At 50.8% G+C, this 16,257-nt stretch overlaps 14 non-coding genes across 14 annotated transcripts; 7 read left to right on the forward strand and 7 right to left on the reverse strand.

Annotated features, from left to right (window-relative positions):
• Positions 1 to 1,097: 1,097 nt before the first annotated feature.
• On the forward strand, positions 1,098 to 1,170 carry trnav-cac (transfer RNA valine (anticodon CAC)). The gene has a single exon. It is a non-coding gene; the product is annotated as a tRNA-Val (tRNA).
• Positions 1,171 to 2,504: 1,334 nt separating this feature from the next.
• trnal-aag (transfer RNA leucine (anticodon AAG)) lies at positions 2,505 to 2,586 on the reverse strand. The gene has a single exon. It is a non-coding gene; the product is annotated as a tRNA-Leu (tRNA).
• A 714-nt stretch (positions 2,587 to 3,300) lies between these two features.
• Positions 3,301 to 3,373, forward strand: trnav-cac (transfer RNA valine (anticodon CAC)). The gene has a single exon. It is a non-coding gene; the product is annotated as a tRNA-Val (tRNA).
• A 1,334-nt stretch (positions 3,374 to 4,707) lies between these two features.
• trnal-aag (transfer RNA leucine (anticodon AAG)) lies at positions 4,708 to 4,789 on the reverse strand. The gene has a single exon. It is a non-coding gene; the product is annotated as a tRNA-Leu (tRNA).
• A 714-nt stretch (positions 4,790 to 5,503) lies between these two features.
• Positions 5,504 to 5,576, forward strand: trnav-cac (transfer RNA valine (anticodon CAC)). Its single transcript has one exon. It is a non-coding gene; the product is annotated as a tRNA-Val (tRNA).
• Positions 5,577 to 6,910: 1,334 nt separating this feature from the next.
• trnal-aag (transfer RNA leucine (anticodon AAG)) lies at positions 6,911 to 6,992 on the reverse strand. Its single transcript has one exon. It is a non-coding gene; the product is annotated as a tRNA-Leu (tRNA).
• Positions 6,993 to 7,706: 714 nt separating this feature from the next.
• trnav-cac (transfer RNA valine (anticodon CAC)) lies at positions 7,707 to 7,779 on the forward strand. Its single transcript has one exon. It is a non-coding gene; the product is annotated as a tRNA-Val (tRNA).
• A 1,335-nt stretch (positions 7,780 to 9,114) lies between these two features.
• trnal-aag (transfer RNA leucine (anticodon AAG)) lies at positions 9,115 to 9,196 on the reverse strand. The gene has a single exon. It is a non-coding gene; the product is annotated as a tRNA-Leu (tRNA).
• A 714-nt stretch (positions 9,197 to 9,910) lies between these two features.
• On the forward strand, positions 9,911 to 9,983 carry trnav-cac (transfer RNA valine (anticodon CAC)). Its single transcript has one exon. It is a non-coding gene; the product is annotated as a tRNA-Val (tRNA).
• Positions 9,984 to 11,317: 1,334 nt separating this feature from the next.
• trnal-aag (transfer RNA leucine (anticodon AAG)) lies at positions 11,318 to 11,399 on the reverse strand. Its single transcript has one exon. It is a non-coding gene; the product is annotated as a tRNA-Leu (tRNA).
• A 714-nt stretch (positions 11,400 to 12,113) lies between these two features.
• On the forward strand, positions 12,114 to 12,186 carry trnav-cac (transfer RNA valine (anticodon CAC)). The gene has a single exon. It is a non-coding gene; the product is annotated as a tRNA-Val (tRNA).
• Positions 12,187 to 13,520: 1,334 nt separating this feature from the next.
• Positions 13,521 to 13,602, reverse strand: trnal-aag (transfer RNA leucine (anticodon AAG)). Its single transcript has one exon. It is a non-coding gene; the product is annotated as a tRNA-Leu (tRNA).
• A 714-nt stretch (positions 13,603 to 14,316) lies between these two features.
• trnav-cac (transfer RNA valine (anticodon CAC)) lies at positions 14,317 to 14,389 on the forward strand. The gene has a single exon. It is a non-coding gene; the product is annotated as a tRNA-Val (tRNA).
• A 1,335-nt stretch (positions 14,390 to 15,724) lies between these two features.
• Positions 15,725 to 15,806, reverse strand: trnal-aag (transfer RNA leucine (anticodon AAG)). The gene has a single exon. It is a non-coding gene; the product is annotated as a tRNA-Leu (tRNA).
• Positions 15,807 to 16,257: the final 451 nt, after the last annotated feature.

Consider the following 16,257-nt stretch of genomic DNA (forward strand, 5'->3'; position numbering starts at 1 on the left):
ATAAATAGTAACTGTGTAGATTTAACTCTTTTCTTCTTTGTTCATTTCTCACCAGTTCATGGAGTATAATTAGGGGTGATCATGATGCCCAAAAGCTTCATATGACAACATTAACTATACACTTAAATGTTCCTCTCGTGCAGTTATCTGCATACAACATAGATTAATGCAGAGCATGTTGATAAAAAAAAAGAAAAAAACAGCCACAGCTGAGAATTTTGATTGAGCCTGGGACAAGATAATGTTAGATGAGTCCTCCCATCCCTCCTACACCTGGAACTCTCCTTTCCCCTCACTCTTCCTCTCCTCTCTTCTTCCTTGACAATGTTCTTCCACTCCTGTTGCCCTTAATCCAGCGCCTTGGACCGCTCGGCCACACTACCTGCCTGACCCAAAAATCAATGGCCATCCAACACGGAAGAGGCAAACGGCCAAGGCTGAGAGAACAAAGAAGGCCTGATCTTTCATTGGCGCAGGGACCGAGAAGTGTGTGAGCCAAGAGAGTCGGCTGTAGCAGAGGATGGTTTCGATCCATCGGCCTCTGGGTTATGGGCCCAGCACGCTCCCGCTGCGCCACTCTGCTCAACGACAAGGACATTTGAGAGCAACAGTAAAACGTGCAGTAAGCAGTTGTCGGATGGCTGTGTTGCTTCCAGCTGATGAGTCTGGGAGGCCACTATGCTTCTCAACTGTGAAATGGTCACTCCATGGGTGTGTGCTTGAATGACACCTGTTGCTCTTGTCATGTAAAGTATCACAGAGATTTAACCCCACCCCCAGTTCAACCAAAGTGGCCAAGCTCAGCTGTTGTCAATGGATGGGTGATTGAATTTTGCGGAGGGAAGAGCAGAGTGGATTGCCTGGGCTCCCCGACTCCTCACTGGTGGAGATTTCACTCAAACAGGAATTGTTCTACCTGCTTTCAGTTGGAAGCATCACAGCCATCCAACTTCCTCAACATGGTCAACCCATGGATGTTGTGCGATCCAGATGTCCTCAATGTCCTCAAATCAATGTGATCTCCAAAGCTGAAAACACAGTCATGGTTGTAAGCCAAGTCAAACTTGTCCACGCTGTCATGTGTCGCTTGCGGAAGAGTTTCCGTGGTGTAGCGGTCATCACGTTCGTCTCACACACGAAAGGTCCCCTGTTCGACCCAGGGCGGAAACATGCACATCCAGGTGTGCGCCAGTGCCACTTGTGTTTTGGTTGATGGCATTTGCCTCCGATCTATTGGCTTTTAAAGGAGGTCAGATGAGAAACTCTTGCCTCCAAGTAGCCAGCCTTTTACAGACATTGAGTGCTGTGTGAATTTCGCAGTGGAATGACATGCTTGATATGATGGAGAAACCAGGGAATCGTGTTTTTCCTGAGACGTTGGAGGAGTCAAACCTGGCAGGCGCACGTGCCATTGTTGTCAATTAAATGAAGGTGTACAGTCAAGTCAGCCATAATGCACCCGACCTGGAGGACTGTTGTCAATGTGTGACAGCAGGCATTCAGGGGCACTTTCACACCAGCCCTGTGAGATCCTCACCTTGGACCAAATCAGGACTTTCTGGGAGAAGGCTCATCATCTATGCATGTGTGAAAGCTCCCCTGATCAAAAATGCGGGTGTTTTTGGGCGAACTCTGGACCCCCTCGTAAACGATGGCCTCACACTGAACTTGCCAGTCTCGAAGCAGACTATCCAACAGCTGTCGTGAGAGGACGTGACGTGGAGCACAATGCATTTGAGTAGAACAATGAGCAAAGGCAGTCAGAGGAAGCAGACGTACAAAGAATGCGCCAGAAGATGTCTCCTGGGCAGATGTGGAGTGGTTCGGATGTGCAAGCACACATTCCACGGTGATCAGAAGACTATTTATCGTGGTTGTTTCTAGTTAGCTGCAAGCCGGCTGCTGGGACGGGGCTTCTGGTTTTGGCCCACACCAATCAAATGAGCGGAACTTCTTCTTCTGCCTGTCTGGTCAGTGTTTGTCTCAGGTGACAGTGCCCCAAAATGAGCCGCTGTTGCAACTGGGTGACCACGTCCATGCGTTTGGTCCTCTGTCAAAAGTGCAGTTGGAAAGCGAGCCAAACCAAATGAATGTGTGAAGATTCTCAGCCTCCTCCCAGCAGAGAGACTCCACTCTTGGGCTTTCCTGATGTGAACGCAGCCTAAAACTCCAGGTTGCATTGGACTTTTTACATACATGTTTCATCCCTGAGTTGGAGGGCTGTTTGTTCAAAGGTGGAGCGTCCACTCCGATCGGGAGTGGAGTCTGATCAGCCTGCTGACAGGCCATCTTGTCTGGCGCAGGTGTCCCAAAGTACATAGATGGGCTTTTTCTTGGAAACGTAAAAACCCGAGTGGTTCCAGGTTGTCTTGTGCCATTGTTGAAGCAGACAAGTCCTAGGTGATCTCTGAAAGTGATCCAGGGTTTGCCATTTCTGTGGCACACCAGAGAGGCTTGGCTGACTGCTTCAACCAGTATCAGGGAGCCTCGACAGGCTTCTGGACTGGCAGTGGTGGGATTCGAACCCACGCCTCCTGAGAGACTGGAACCTTAATCCAGCGCCTTGGACCGCTCGGCCACACTACCTGCCTGACCCAAAAATCAATGGCCATCCAACACGGAAGAGGCAAACGGCCAAGGCTGAGAGAACAAAGAAGGCCTGATCTTTCATTGGCGCAGGGACCGAGAAGTGTGTGAGCCAAGAGAGTCGGCTGTAGCAGAGGATGGTTTCGATCCATCGGCCTCTGGGTTATGGGCCCAGCACGCTCCCGCTGCGCCACTCTGCTCAACGACAAGGACATTTGAGAGCAACAGTAAAACGTGCAGTAAGCAGTTGTCGGATGGCTGTGTTGCTTCCAGCTGATGAGTCTGGGAGGCCACTATGCTTCTCAACTGTGAAATGGTCACTCCATGGGTGTGTGCTTGAATGACACCTGTTGCTCTTGTCATGTAAAGTATCACAGAGATTTAACCCCACCCCCAGTTCAACCAAAGTGGCCAAGCTCAGCTGTTGTCAATGGATGGGTGATTGAATTTTGCGGAGGGAAGAGCAGAGTGGATTGCCTGGGCTCCCCGACTCCTCACTGGTGGAGATTTCACTCAAACAGGAATTGTTCTACCTGCTTTCAGTTGGAAGCATCACAGCCATCCAACTTCCTCAACATGGTCAACCCGTGGATGTTGTGCGATCCAGATGTCCTCAATGTCCTCAAATCAATGTGATCTCCAAAGCTGAAAACACAGTCATGGTTGTAAGCCAAGTCAAACTTGTCCACGCTGTCATGTGTCGCTTGCGGAAGAGTTTCCGTGGTGTAGCGGTCATCACGTTCGTCTCACACACGAAAGGTCCCCTGTTCGACCCAGGGCGGAAACATGCACATCCAGGTGTGCGCCAGTGCCACTTGTGTTTTGGTTGATGGCATTTGCCTCCGATCTATTGGCTTTTAAAGGAGGTCAGATGAGAAACTCTTGCCTCCAAGTAGCCAGCCTTTTACAGACATTGAGTGCTGTGTGAATTTCGCAGTGGAATGACATGCTTGATATGATGGAGAAACCAGGGAATCGTGTTTTTCCTGAGACGTTGGAGGAGTCAAACCTGGCAGGCGCACGTGCCATTGTTGTCAATTAAATGAAGGTGTACAGTCAAGTCAGCCATAATGCACCCGACCTGGAGGACTGTTGTCAATGTGTGACAGCAGGCATTCAGGGGCACTTTCACACCAGCCCTGTGAGATCCTCACCTTGGACCAAATCAGGACTTTCTGGGAGAGGGCTCATCATCTATGCATGTGTGAAAGCTCCCCTGATCAAAAATGCGGGTGTTTTTGGGCGAACTCTGGACCCCCTCGTAAACGATGGCCTCACACTGAACTTGCCAGTCTCGAAGCAGACTATCCAACAGCTGTCGTGAGAGGACGTGACGTGGAGCACAATGCATTTGAGTAGAACAATGAGCAAAGGCAGTCAGAGGAAGCAGACGTACAAAGAATGCGCCAGAAGATGTCTCCTGGGCAGATGTGGAGTGGTTCGGATGTGCAAGCACACATTCCACGGTGATCAGAAGACTATTTATCGTGGTTGTTTCTAGTTAGCTGCAAGCCGGCTGCTGGGACGGGGCTTCTGGTTTTGGCCCACACCAATCAAATGAGCGGAACTTCTTCTTCTGCCTGTCTGGTCAGTGTTTGTCTCAGGTGACAGTGCCCCAAAATGAGCCGCTGTTGCAACTGGGTGACCACGTCCATGCGTTTGGTCCTCTGTCAAAAGTGCAGTTGGAAAGCTAGCCAAACCAAATGAATGTGTGAAGATTCTCAGCCTCCTCCCACCAGAGAGACTCCACTCTTGGGCTTTCCTGATGTGAACGCAGCCTAAAACTCCAGGTTGCATTGGACTTTTTACATACATGTTTCATCCCTGAGTTGGAGGGCTGTTTGTTCAAAGGTGGAGCGTCCACTCCGATCGGGAGTGGAGTCTGATCAGCCTGCTGACAGGCCATCTTGTCTGGCGCAGGTGTCCCAAAGTACATAGATGGGCTTTTTCTTGGAAACGTAAAAACCCGAGTGGTTCCAGGTTGTCTTGTGCCATTGTTGAAGCAAACAAGTCCTAGGTGATCTCTGAAAGTGATCCAGGGTTTGCCATTTCTGTGGCACACCAGAGAGGCTTGGCTGACTGCTTCAATCAGTATCAGGGAGCCTCGACAGGCTTCTGGACTGGCAGTGGTGGGATTCGAACCCACGCCTCCTGAGAGACTGGAACCTTAATCCAGCGCCTTGGACCGCTCGGCCACACTACCTGCCTGACCCAAAAATCAATGGCCATCCAACACGGAAGAGGCAAACGGCCAAGGCTGAGAGAACAAAGAAGGCCTGATGTTTCATTGGCGCAGGGACCGAGAAGTGTGTGAGCCAAGAGAGTCGGCTGTAGCAGAGGATGGTTTCGATCCATCGGCCTCTGGGTTATGGGCCCAGCACGCTCCCGCTGCGCCACTCTGCTCAACGACAAGGACATTTGAGAGCAACAGTAAAACGTGCAGTAAGCAGTTGTCGGATGGCTGTGTTGCTTCCAGCTGATGAGTCTGGGAGGCCACTATGCTTCTCAACTGTGAAATGGTCACTCCATGGGTGTGTGCTTGAATGACACCTGTTGCTCTTGTCATGTAAAGTATCACAGAGATTTAACCCCACCCCCAGTTCAACCAAAGTGGCCAAGCTCAGCTGTTGTCAATGGATGGGTGATTGAATTTTGCGGAGGGAAGAGCAGAGTGGATTGCCTGGGCTCCCCGACTCCTCACTGGTGGAGATTTCACTCAAACAGGAATTGTTCTACCTGCTTTCAGTTGGAAGCATCACAGCCATCCAACTTCCTCAACATGGTCAACCCATGGATGTTGTGCGATCCAGATGTCCTCAATGTCCTCAAATCAATGTGATCTCCAAAGCTGAAAACACAGTCATGGTTGTAAGCCAAGTCAAACTTGTCCACGCTGTCATGTGTCGCTTGCGGAAGAGTTTCCGTGGTGTAGCGGTCATCACGTTCGTCTCACACACGAAAGGTCCCCTGTTCGACCCAGGGCGGAAACATGCACATCCAGGTGTGCGCCAGTGCCACTTGTGTTTTGGTTGATGGCATTTGCCTCCGATCTATTGGCTTTTAAAGGAGGTCAGATGAGAAACTCTTGCCTCCAAGTAGCCAGCCTTTTACAGACATTGAGTGCTGTGTGAATTTCGCAGTGGAATGACATGCTTGATATGATGGAGAAACCAGGGAATCGTGTTTTTCCTGAGACGTTGGAGGAGTCAAACCTGGCAGGCGCACGTGCCATTGTTGTCAATTAAATGAAGGTGTACAGTCAAGTCAGCCATAATGCACCCGACCTGGAGGACTGTTGTCAATGTGTGACAGCAGGCATTCAGGGGCACTTTCACACCAGCCCTGTGAGATCCTCACCTTGGACCAAATCAGGACTTTCTGGGAGAGGGCTCATCATCTATGCATGTGTGAAAGCTCCCCTGATCAAAAATGCGGGTGTTTTTGGGCGAACTCTGGACCCCCTCGTAAACGATGGCCTCACACTGAACTTGCCAGTCTCGAAGCAGACTATCCAACAGCTGTCGTGAGAGGACGTGACGTGGAGCACAATGCATTTGAGTAGAACAATGAGCAAAGGCAGTCAGAGGAAGCAGACGTACAAAGAATGCGCCAGAAGATGTCTCCTGGGCAGATGTGGAGTGGTTCGGATGTGCAAGCACACATTCCACGGTGATCAGAAGACTATTTATCGTGGTTGTTTCTAGTTAGCTGCAAGCCGGCTGCTGGGACGGGGCTTCTGGTTTTGGCCCACACCAATCAAATGAGCGGAACTTCTTCTTCTGCCTGTCTGGTCAGTGTTTGTCTCAGGTGACAGTGCCCCAAAATGAGCCGCTGTTGCAACTGGGTGACCACGTCCATGCGTTTGGTCCTCTGTCAAAAGTGCAGTTGGAAAGCGAGCCAAACCAAATGAATGTGTGAAGATTCTCAGCTTCCTCCAACCAGAGAGACTCCACTCTTGGGCTTTCCTGATGTGAACGCAGCCTAAAACTCCAGGTTGCATTGGACTTTTTACATACATGTTTCATCCCTGAGTTGGAGGGCTGTTTGTTCAAAGGTGGAGCGTCCACTCCGATCGGGAGTGGAGTCTGATCAGCCTGCTGACAGGCCATCTTGTCTGGCGCAGGTGTCCCAAAGTACATAGATGGGCTTTTTCTTGGAAACGTAAAAACCCGAGTGGTTCCAGGTTGTCTTGTGCCATTGTTGAAGCAGACAAGTCCTAGGTGATCTCTGAAAGTGATCCAGGGTTTGCCATTTCTGTGGCACACCAGAGAGGCTTGGCTGACTGCTTCAATCAGTATCAGGGAGCCTCGACAGGCTTCTGGACTGGCAGTGGTGGGATTCGAACCCACGCCTCCTGAGAGACTGGAACCTTAATCCAGCGCCTTGGACCGCTCGGCCACACTACCTGCCTGACCCAACAATCAATGGCCATCCAACACGGAAGAGGCAAACGGCCAAGGCTGAGAGAACAAAGAAGGCCTGATCTTTCATTGGCGCAGGGACCGAGAAGTGTGTGAGCCAAGAGAGTCGGCTGTAGCAGAGGATGGTTTCGATCCATCGGCCTCTGGGTTATGGGCCCAGCACGCTCCCGCTGCGCCACTCTGCTCAACGACAAGGACATTTGAGAGCAACAGTAAAACGTGCAGTAAGCAGTTGTCGGATGGCTGTGTTGCTTCCAGCTGATGAGTCTGGGAGGCCACTATGCTTCTCAACTGTGAAATGGTCACTCCATGGGTGTGTGCTTGAATGACACCTGTTGCTCTTGTCATGTAAAGTATCACAGAGATTTAACCCCACCCCCAGTTCAACCAAAGTGGCCAAGCTCAGCTGTTGTCAATGGATGGGTGATTGAATTTTGCGGAGGGAAGAGCAGAGTGGATTGCCTGGGCTCCCCGACTCCTCACTGGTGGAGATTTCACTCAAACAGGAATTGTTCTACCTGCTTTCAGTTGGAAGCATCACAGCCATCCAACTTCCTCAACATGGTCAACCCGTGGATGTTGTGCGATCCAGATGTCCTCAATGTCCTCAAATCAATGTGATCTCCAAAGCTGAAAACACAGTCATGGTTGTAAGCCAAGTCAAACTTGTCCACGCTGTCATGTGTCGCTTGCGGAAGAGTTTCCGTGGTGTAGCGGTCATCACGTTCGTCTCACACACGAAAGGTCCCCTGTTCGACCCAGGGCGGAAACATGCACATCCAGGTGTGCGCCAGTGCCACTTGTGTTTTGGTTGATGGCATTTGCCTCTGATCTATTGGCTTTTAAAGGAGGTCAGATGAGAAACTCTTGCCTCCAAGTAGCCAGCCTTTTACAGATATTGAGTGCTGTGTGAATTTCACAGTGAAATGACATGCTTGATATGATGGAGAAACCAGGGAATCGTGTTTTTCCTGAGACGTTGGAGGAGTCAAACCTGGCAGGCGCACGTGCCATTGTTGTCAATTAAATGAAGGTGTACAGTCAAGTCAGCCATAATGCACCCGACCTGGAGGACTGTTGTCAATGTGTGACAGCAGGCATTCAGGGGCACTTTCACACCAGCCCTGTGAGATCCTCACCTTGGACCAAATCAGGACTTTCTGGGAGAAGGCTCATCATCTATGCATGTGTGAAAGCTCCCCTGATCAAAAATGCGGGTGTTTTTGGGCGAACTCTGGACCCCCTCGTAAACGATGGCCTCACACTGAACTTGCCAGTCTCGAAGCAGACTATCCAACAGCTGTCGTGAGAGGACGTGACGTGGAGCACAATGCATTTGAGTAGAACAATGAGCAAAGGCAGTCAGAGGAAGCAGACGTACAAAGAATGCGCCAGAAGATGTCTCCTGGGCAGATGTGGAGTGGTTCGGATGTGCAAGCACACATTCCACGGTGATCAGAAGACTATTTATCGTGGTTGTTTCTAGTTAGCTGCAAGCCGGCTGCTGGGACGGGGCTTCTGGTTTTGGCCCACACCAATCAAATGAGCGGAACTTCTTCTTCTGCCTGTCTGGTCAGTGTTTGTCTCAGGTGACAGTGCCCCAAAATGAGCCGCTGTTGCAACTGGGTGACCACGTCCATGCGTTTGGTCCTCTGTCAAAAGTGCAGTTGGAAAGCTAGCCAAACCAAATGAATGTGTGAAGATTCTCAGCCTCCTCCCACCAGAGAGACTCCACTCTTGGGCTTTCCTGATGTGAACGCAGCCTAAAACTCCAGGTTGCATTGGACTTTTTACATACATGTTTCATCCCTGAGTTGGAGGGCTGTTTGTTCAAAGGTGGAGCGTCCACTCCGATCGGGAGTGGAGTCTGATCAGCCTGCTGACAGGCCATCTTGTCTGGCGCAGGTGTCCCAAAGTACATAGATGGGCTTTTTCTTGGAAACGTAAAAACCCGAGTGGATTCCAGGTTGTCTTGTGCCATTGTTGAAGCAAACAAGTCCTAGGTGATCTCTGAAAGTGATCCAGGGTTTGCCATTTCTGTGGCACACCAGAGAGGCTTGGCTGACTGCTTCAATCAGTATCAGGGAGCCTCGACAGGCTTCTGGACTGGCAGTGGTGGGATTCGAACCCACGCCTCCTGAGAGACTGGAACCTTAATCCAGCGCCTTGGACCGCTCGGCCACACTACCTGCCTGACCCAAAAATCAATGGCCATCCAACACGGAAGAGGCAAACGGCCAAGGCTGAGAGAACAAAGAAGGCCTGATGTTTCATTGGCGCAGGGACCGAGAAGTGTGTGAGCCAAGAGAGTCGGCTGTAGCAGAGGATGGTTTCGATCCATCGGCCTCTGGGTTATGGGCCCAGCACGCTCCCGCTGCGCCACTCTGCTCAACGACAAGGACATTTGAGAGCAACAGTAAAACGTGCAGTAAGCAGTTGTCGGATGGCTGTGTTGCTTCCAGCTGATGAGTCTGGGAGGCCACTATGCTTCTCAACTGTGAAATGGTCACTCCATGGGTGTGTGCTTGAATGACACCTGTTGCTCTTGTCATGTAAAGTATCACAGAGATTTAACCCCACCCCCAGTTCAACCAAAGTGGCCAAGCTCAGCTGTTGTCAATGGATGGGTGATTGAATTTTGCGGAGGGAAGAGCAGAGTGGATTGCCTGGGCTCCCCGACTCCTCACTGGTGGAGATTTCACTCAAACAGGAATTGTTCTACCTGCTTTCAGTTGGAAGCATCACAGCCATCCAACTTCCTCAACATGGTCAACCCGTGGATGTTGTGCGATCCAGATGTCCTCAATGTCCTCAAATCAATGTGATCTCCAAAGCTGAAAACACAGTCATGGTTGTAAGCCAAGTCAAACTTGTCCACGCTGTCATGTGTCGCTTGCGGAAGAGTTTCCGTGGTGTAGCGGTCATCACGTTCGTCTCACACACGAAAGGTCCCCTGTTCGACCCAGGGCGGAAACATGCACATCCAGGTGTGCGCCAGTGCCACTTGTGTTTTGGTTGATGGCATTTGCCTCCGATCTATTGGCTTTTAAAGGAGGTCAGATGAGAAACTCTTGCCTCCAAGTAGCCAGCCTTTTACAGACATTGAGTGCTGTGTGAATTTCACAGTGGAATGACATGCTTGATATGATGGAGAAACCAGGGAATCGTGTTTTTCCTGAGACGTTGGAGGAGTCAAACCTGGCAGGCGCACGTGCCATTGTTGTCAATTAAATGAAGGTGTACAGTCAAGTCAGCCATAATGCACCCGACCTGGAGGACTGTTGTCAATGTGTGACAGCAGGCATTCAGGGGCACTTTCACACCAGCCCTGTGAGATCCTCACCTTGGACCAAATCAGGACTTTCTGGGAGAAGGCTCATCATCTATGCATGTGTGAAAGCTCCCCTGATCAAAAATGCGGGTGTTTTTGGGCGAACTCTGGACCCCCTCGTAAACGATGGCCTCACACTGAACTTGCCAGTCTCGAAGCAGACTATCCAACAGCTGTCGTGAGAGGACGTGACGTGGAGCACAATGCATTTGAGTAGAACAATGAGCAAAGGCAGTCAGAGGAAGCAGACGTACAAAGAATGCGCCAGAAGATGTCTCCTGGGCAGATGTGGAGTGGTTCGGATGTGCAAGCACACATTCCACGGTGATCAGAAGACTATTTATCGTGGTTGTTTCTAGTTAGCTGCAAGCCGGCTGCTGGGACGGGGCTTCTGGTTTTGGCCCACACCAATCAAATGAGCGGAACTTCTTCTTCTGCCTGTCTGGTCAGTGTTTGTCTCAGGTGACAGTGCCCCAAAATGAGCCGCTGTTGCAACTGGGTGACCACGTCCATGCGTTTGGTCCTCTGTCAAAAGTGCAGTTGGAAAGCTAGCCAAACCAAATGAATGTGTGAAGATTCTCAGCCTCCTCCCACCAGAGAGACTCCACTCTTGGGCTTTCCTGATGTGAACGCAGCCTAAAACTCCAGGTTGCATTGGACTTTTTACATACATGTTTCATCCCTGAGTTGGAGGGCTGTTTGTTCAAAGGTGGAGCGTCCACTCCGATCGGGAGTGGAGTCTGATCAGCCTGCTGACAGGCCATCTTGTCTGGCGCAGGTGTCCCAAAGTACATAGATGGGCTTTTTCTTGGAAACGTAAAAACCCGAGTGGTTCCAGGTTGTCTTGTGCCATTGTTGAAGCAGACAAGTCCTAGGTGATCTCTGAAAGTGATCCAGGGTTTGCCATTTCTGTGGCACACCAGAGAGGCTTGGCTGACTGCTTCAATCAGTATCAGGGAGCCTCGACAGGCTTCTGGACTGGCAGTGGTGGGATTCGAACCCACGCCTCCTGAGAGACTGGAACCTTAATCCAGCGCCTTGGACCGCTCGGCCACACTACCTGCCTGACCCAAAAATCAATGGCCATCCAACACGGAAGAGGCAAACGGCCAAGGCTGAGAGAACAAAGAAGGCCTGATGTTTCATTGGCGCAGGGACCGAGAAGTGTGTGAGCCAAGAGAGTCGGCTGTAGCAGAGGATGGTTTCGATCCATCGGCCTCTGGGTTATGGGCCCAGCACGCTCCCGCTGCGCCACTCTGCTCAACGACAAGGACATTTGAGAGCAACAGTAAAACGTGCAGTAAGCAGTTGTCGGATGGCTGTGTTGCTTCCAGCTGATGAGTCTGGGAGGCCACTATGCTTCTCAACTGTGAAATGGTCACTCCATGGGTGTGTGCTTGAATGACACCTGTTGCTCTTGTCATGTAAAGTATCACAGAGATTTAACCCCACCCCCAGTTCAACCAAAGTGGCCAAGCTCAGCTGTTGTCAATGGATGGGTGATTGAATTTTGCGGAGGGAAGAGCAGAGTGGATTGCCTGGGCTCCCCGACTCCTCACTGGTGGAGATTTCACTCAAACAGGAATTGTTCTACCTGCTTTCAGTTGGAAGCATCACAGCCATCCAACTTCCTCAACATGGTCAACCCGTGGATGTTGTGCGATCCAGATGTCCTCAATGTCCTCAAATCAATGTGATCTCCAAAGCTGAAAACACAGTCATGGTTGTAAGCCAAGTCAAACTTGTCCACGCTGTCATGTGTCGCTTGCGGAAGAGTTTCCGTGGTGTAGCGGTCATCACGTTCGTCTCACACACGAAAGGTCCCCTGTTCGACCCAGGGCGGAAACATGCACATCCAGGTGTGCGCCAGTGCCACTTGTGTTTTGGTTGATGGCATTTGCCTCCGATCTATTGGCTTTTAAAGGAGCTCAGATGAGAAACTCTTGCCTCCAAGTAGCCAGCCTTTTACAGACATTGAGTGCTGTGTGAATTTCGCAGTGGAATGACATGCTTGATATGATGGAGAAACCAGGGAATCGTGTTTTTCCTGAGACGTTGGAGGAGTCAAACCTGGCAGGCGCACGTGCCATTGTTGTCAATTAAATGAAGGTGTACAGTCAAGTCAGCCATAATGCACCCGACCTGGAGGACTGTTGTCAATGTGTGACAGCAGGCATTCAGTGGCACTTTCACACCAGCCCTGTGAGATCCTCACCTTGGACCAAATCAGGACTTTCTGGGAGAGGGCTCATCATCTATGCATGTGTGAAAGCTCCCCTGATCAAAAATGCGGGTGTTTTTGGGCGAACTCTGGACCCCCTCGTAAACGATGGCCTCACACTGAACTTGCCAGTCTCGAAGCAGACTATCCAACAGCTGTCGTGAGAGGACGTGACGTGGAGCACAATGCATTTGAGTAGAACAATGAGCAAAGGCAGTCAGAGGAAGCAGACGTACAAAGAATGCGCCAGAAGATGTCTCCTGGGCAGATGTGGAGTGGTTCGGATGTGCAAGCACACATTCCACGGTGATCAGAAGACTATTTATCGTGGTTGTTTCTAGTTAGCTGCAAGCCGGCTGCTGGGACGGGGCTTCTGGTTTTGGCCCACACCAATCAAATGAGCGGAACTTCTTCTTCTGCCTGTCTGGTCAGTGTTTGTCTCAGGTGACAGTGCCCCAAAATGAGCCGCTGTTGCAACTGGGTGACCACGTCCATGCGTTTGGTCCTCTGTCAAAAGTGCAGTTGGAAAGCTAGCCAAACCAAATGAATGTGTGAAGATTCTCAGCCTCCTCCCACCAGAGAGACTCCACTCTTGGGCTTTCCTGATGTGAACGCAGCCTAAAACTCCAGGTTGCATTGGACTTTTTACATACATGTTTCATCCCTGAGTTGGAGGGCTGTTTGTTCAAAGGTGGAGCGTCCACTCCGATCGGGAGTGGAGTCTGATCAGCCTGCTGACAGGCCATCTTGTCTGGCGCAGGTGTCCCAAAGTACATAGATGGGCTTTTTCTTGGAAACGTAAAAACCCGAGTGATTCCAGGTTGTCTTGTGCCATTGTTGAAGCAAACAAGTCCTAGGTGATCTCTGAAAGTGATCCAGGGTTTGCCATTTCTGTGGCACACCAGAGAGGCTTGGCTGACTGCTTCAATCAGTATCAGGGAGCCTCGACAGGCTTCTGGACTGGCAGTGGTGGGATTCGAACCCACGCCTCCTGAGAGACTGGAACCTTAATCCAGCGCCTTGGACCGCTCGGCCACACTACCTGCCTGACCCAAAAATCAATGGCCATCCAACACGGAAGAGGCAAACGGCCAAGGCTGAGAGAACAAAGAAGGCCTGATCTTTCATTGGCGCAGGGACCGAGAAGTGTGTGAGCCAAGAGAGTCGGCTGTAGCAGAGGATGGTTTCGATCCATCGGCCTCTGGGTTATGGGCCCAGCACGCTCCCGCTGCGCCACTCTGCTCAACGACAAGGACATTTGAGAGCAACAGTAAAACGTGCAGTAAGCAGTTGTCGGATGGCTGTGTTGCTGCCAGCTGATGAGTCTGGGAGGCCACTATGCTTCTCAACTGTGAAATGGTCACTCCATGGGTGTGTGCTTGAATGACACCTGTTGCTCTTGTCATGTAAAGTATCACAGAGATTTAACCCCACCCCCAGTTCAACCAAAGTGGCCAAGCTCAGCTGTTGTCAATGGATGGGTGATTGAATTTTGCGGAGGGAAGAGCAGAGTGGATTGCCTGGGCTCCCCGACTCCTCACTGGTGGAGATTTCACTCAAACAGGAATTGTTCTACCTGCTTTCAGTTGGAAGCATCACAGCCATCCAACTTCCTCAACATGGTCAACCCGTGGATGTTGTGCGATCCAGATGTCCTCAATGTCCTCAAATCAATGTGATCTCCAAAGCTGAAAACACAGTCATGGTTGTAAGCCAAGTCAAACTTGTCCACGCTGTCATGTGTCGCTTGCGGAAGAGTTTCCGTGGTGTAGCGGTCATCACGTTCGTCTCACACACGAAAGGTCCCCTGTTCGACCCAGGGCGGAAACATGCACATCCAGGTGTGCGCCAGTGCCACTTGTGTTTTGGTTGATGGCATTTGCCTCTGATCTATTGGCTTTTAAAGGAGGTCAGATGAGAAACTCTTGCCTCCAAGTAGCCAGCCTTTTACAGACATTGAGTGCTGTGTGAATTTCACAGTGGAATGACATGCTTGATATGATGGAGAAACCAGGGAATCGTGTTTTTCCTGAGACGTTGGAGGAGTCAAACCTGGCAGGCGCACGTGCCATTGTTGTCAATTAAATGAAGGTGTACAGTCAAGTCAGCCATAATGCACCCGACCTGGAGGACTGTTGTCAATGTGTGACAGCAGGCATTCAGGGGCACTTTCACACCAGCCCTGTGAGATCCTCACCTTGGACCAAATCAGGACTTTCTGGGAGAAGGCTCATCATCTATGCATGTGTGAAAGCTCCCCTGATCATAAATGCGGGTGTTTTTGGGCGAACTCTGGACCCCCTCGTAAACGATGGCCTCACACTGAACTTGCCAGTCTCGAAGCAGACTATCCAACAGCTGTCGTGAGAGGACGTGACGTGGAGCACAATGCATTTGAGTAGAACAATGAGCAAAGGCAGTCAGAGGAAGCAGACGTACAAAGAATGCGCCAGAAGATGTCTCCTGGGCAGATGTGGAGTGGTTCGGATGTGCAAGCACACATTCCACGGTGATCAGAAGACTATTTATCGTGGTTGTTTCTAGTTAGCTGCAAGCCGGCTGCTGGGACGGGGCTTCTGGTTTTGGCCCACACCAATCAAATGAGCGGAACTTCTTCTTCTGCCTGTCTGGTCAGTGTTTGTCTCAGGTGACAGTGCCCCAAAATGAGCCGCTGTTGCAACTGGGTGACCACGTCCAATGCGTTTGGTCCTCTGTCAAAAGTGCAGTTGGAAAGCGAGCCAAACCAAATGAATGTGTGAAGATTCTCAGCTTCCTCCAACCAGAGAGACTCCACTCTTGGGCTTTCCTGATGTGAACGCAGCCTAAAACTCCAGGTTGCATTGGACTTTTTACATACATGTTTCATCCCTGAGTTGGAGGGCTGTTTGTTCAAAGGTGGAGCGTCCACTCCGATCGGGAGTGGAGTCTGATCAGCCTGCTGACAGGCCATCTTGTCTGGCGCAGGTGTCCCAAAGTACATAGATGGGCTTTTTCTTGGAAACGTAAAAACCCGAGTGGTTCCAGGTTGTCTTGTGCCATTGTTGAAGCAAACAAGTCCTAGGTGATCTCTGAAAGTGATCCAGGGTTTGCCATTTCTGTGGCACACCAGAGAGGCTTGGCTGACTGCTTCAACCAGTATCAGGGAGCCTCGACAGGCTTCTGGACTGGCAGTGGTGGGATTCGAACCCACGCCTCCTGAGAGACTGGAACCTTAATCCAGCGCCTTGGACCGCTCGGCCACACTACCTGCCTGACCCAAAAATCAATGGCCATCCAACACGGAAGAGGCAAACGGCCAAGGCTGAGAGAACAAAGAAGGCCTGATCTTTCATTGGCGCAGGGACCGAGAAGTGTGTGAGCCAAGAGAGTCGGCTGTAGCAGAGGATGGTTTCGATCCATCGGCCTCTGGGTTATGGGCCCAGCACGCTCCCGCTGCACCACTCTGCTCAACGACAAGGACATTTGAGAGCAACAGTAAAACGTGCAGTAAGCAGTTGTCGGATGGCTGTGTTGCTTCCAGCTGATGAGTCTGGGAGGCCACTATGCTTCTCAACTGTGAAATGGTCACTCCATGGGTGTGTGCTTGAATGACAACTGTTGCTCTTGTCATGTAAAGTATCACAGAGATTTAACCCCACCCCCAGTTCAACCAAAGTGGCCAAGCTCAGCTGTTGTCAATGGATGGGTGATTGAATTTT

Source organism: Salarias fasciatus, chromosome 2 (genome assembly GCF_902148845.1).
Source record: "Salarias fasciatus chromosome 2, fSalaFa1.1, whole genome shotgun sequence".
Taxonomy (NCBI): Eukaryota; Metazoa; Chordata; class Actinopteri; order Blenniiformes; family Blenniidae; genus Salarias; species Salarias fasciatus.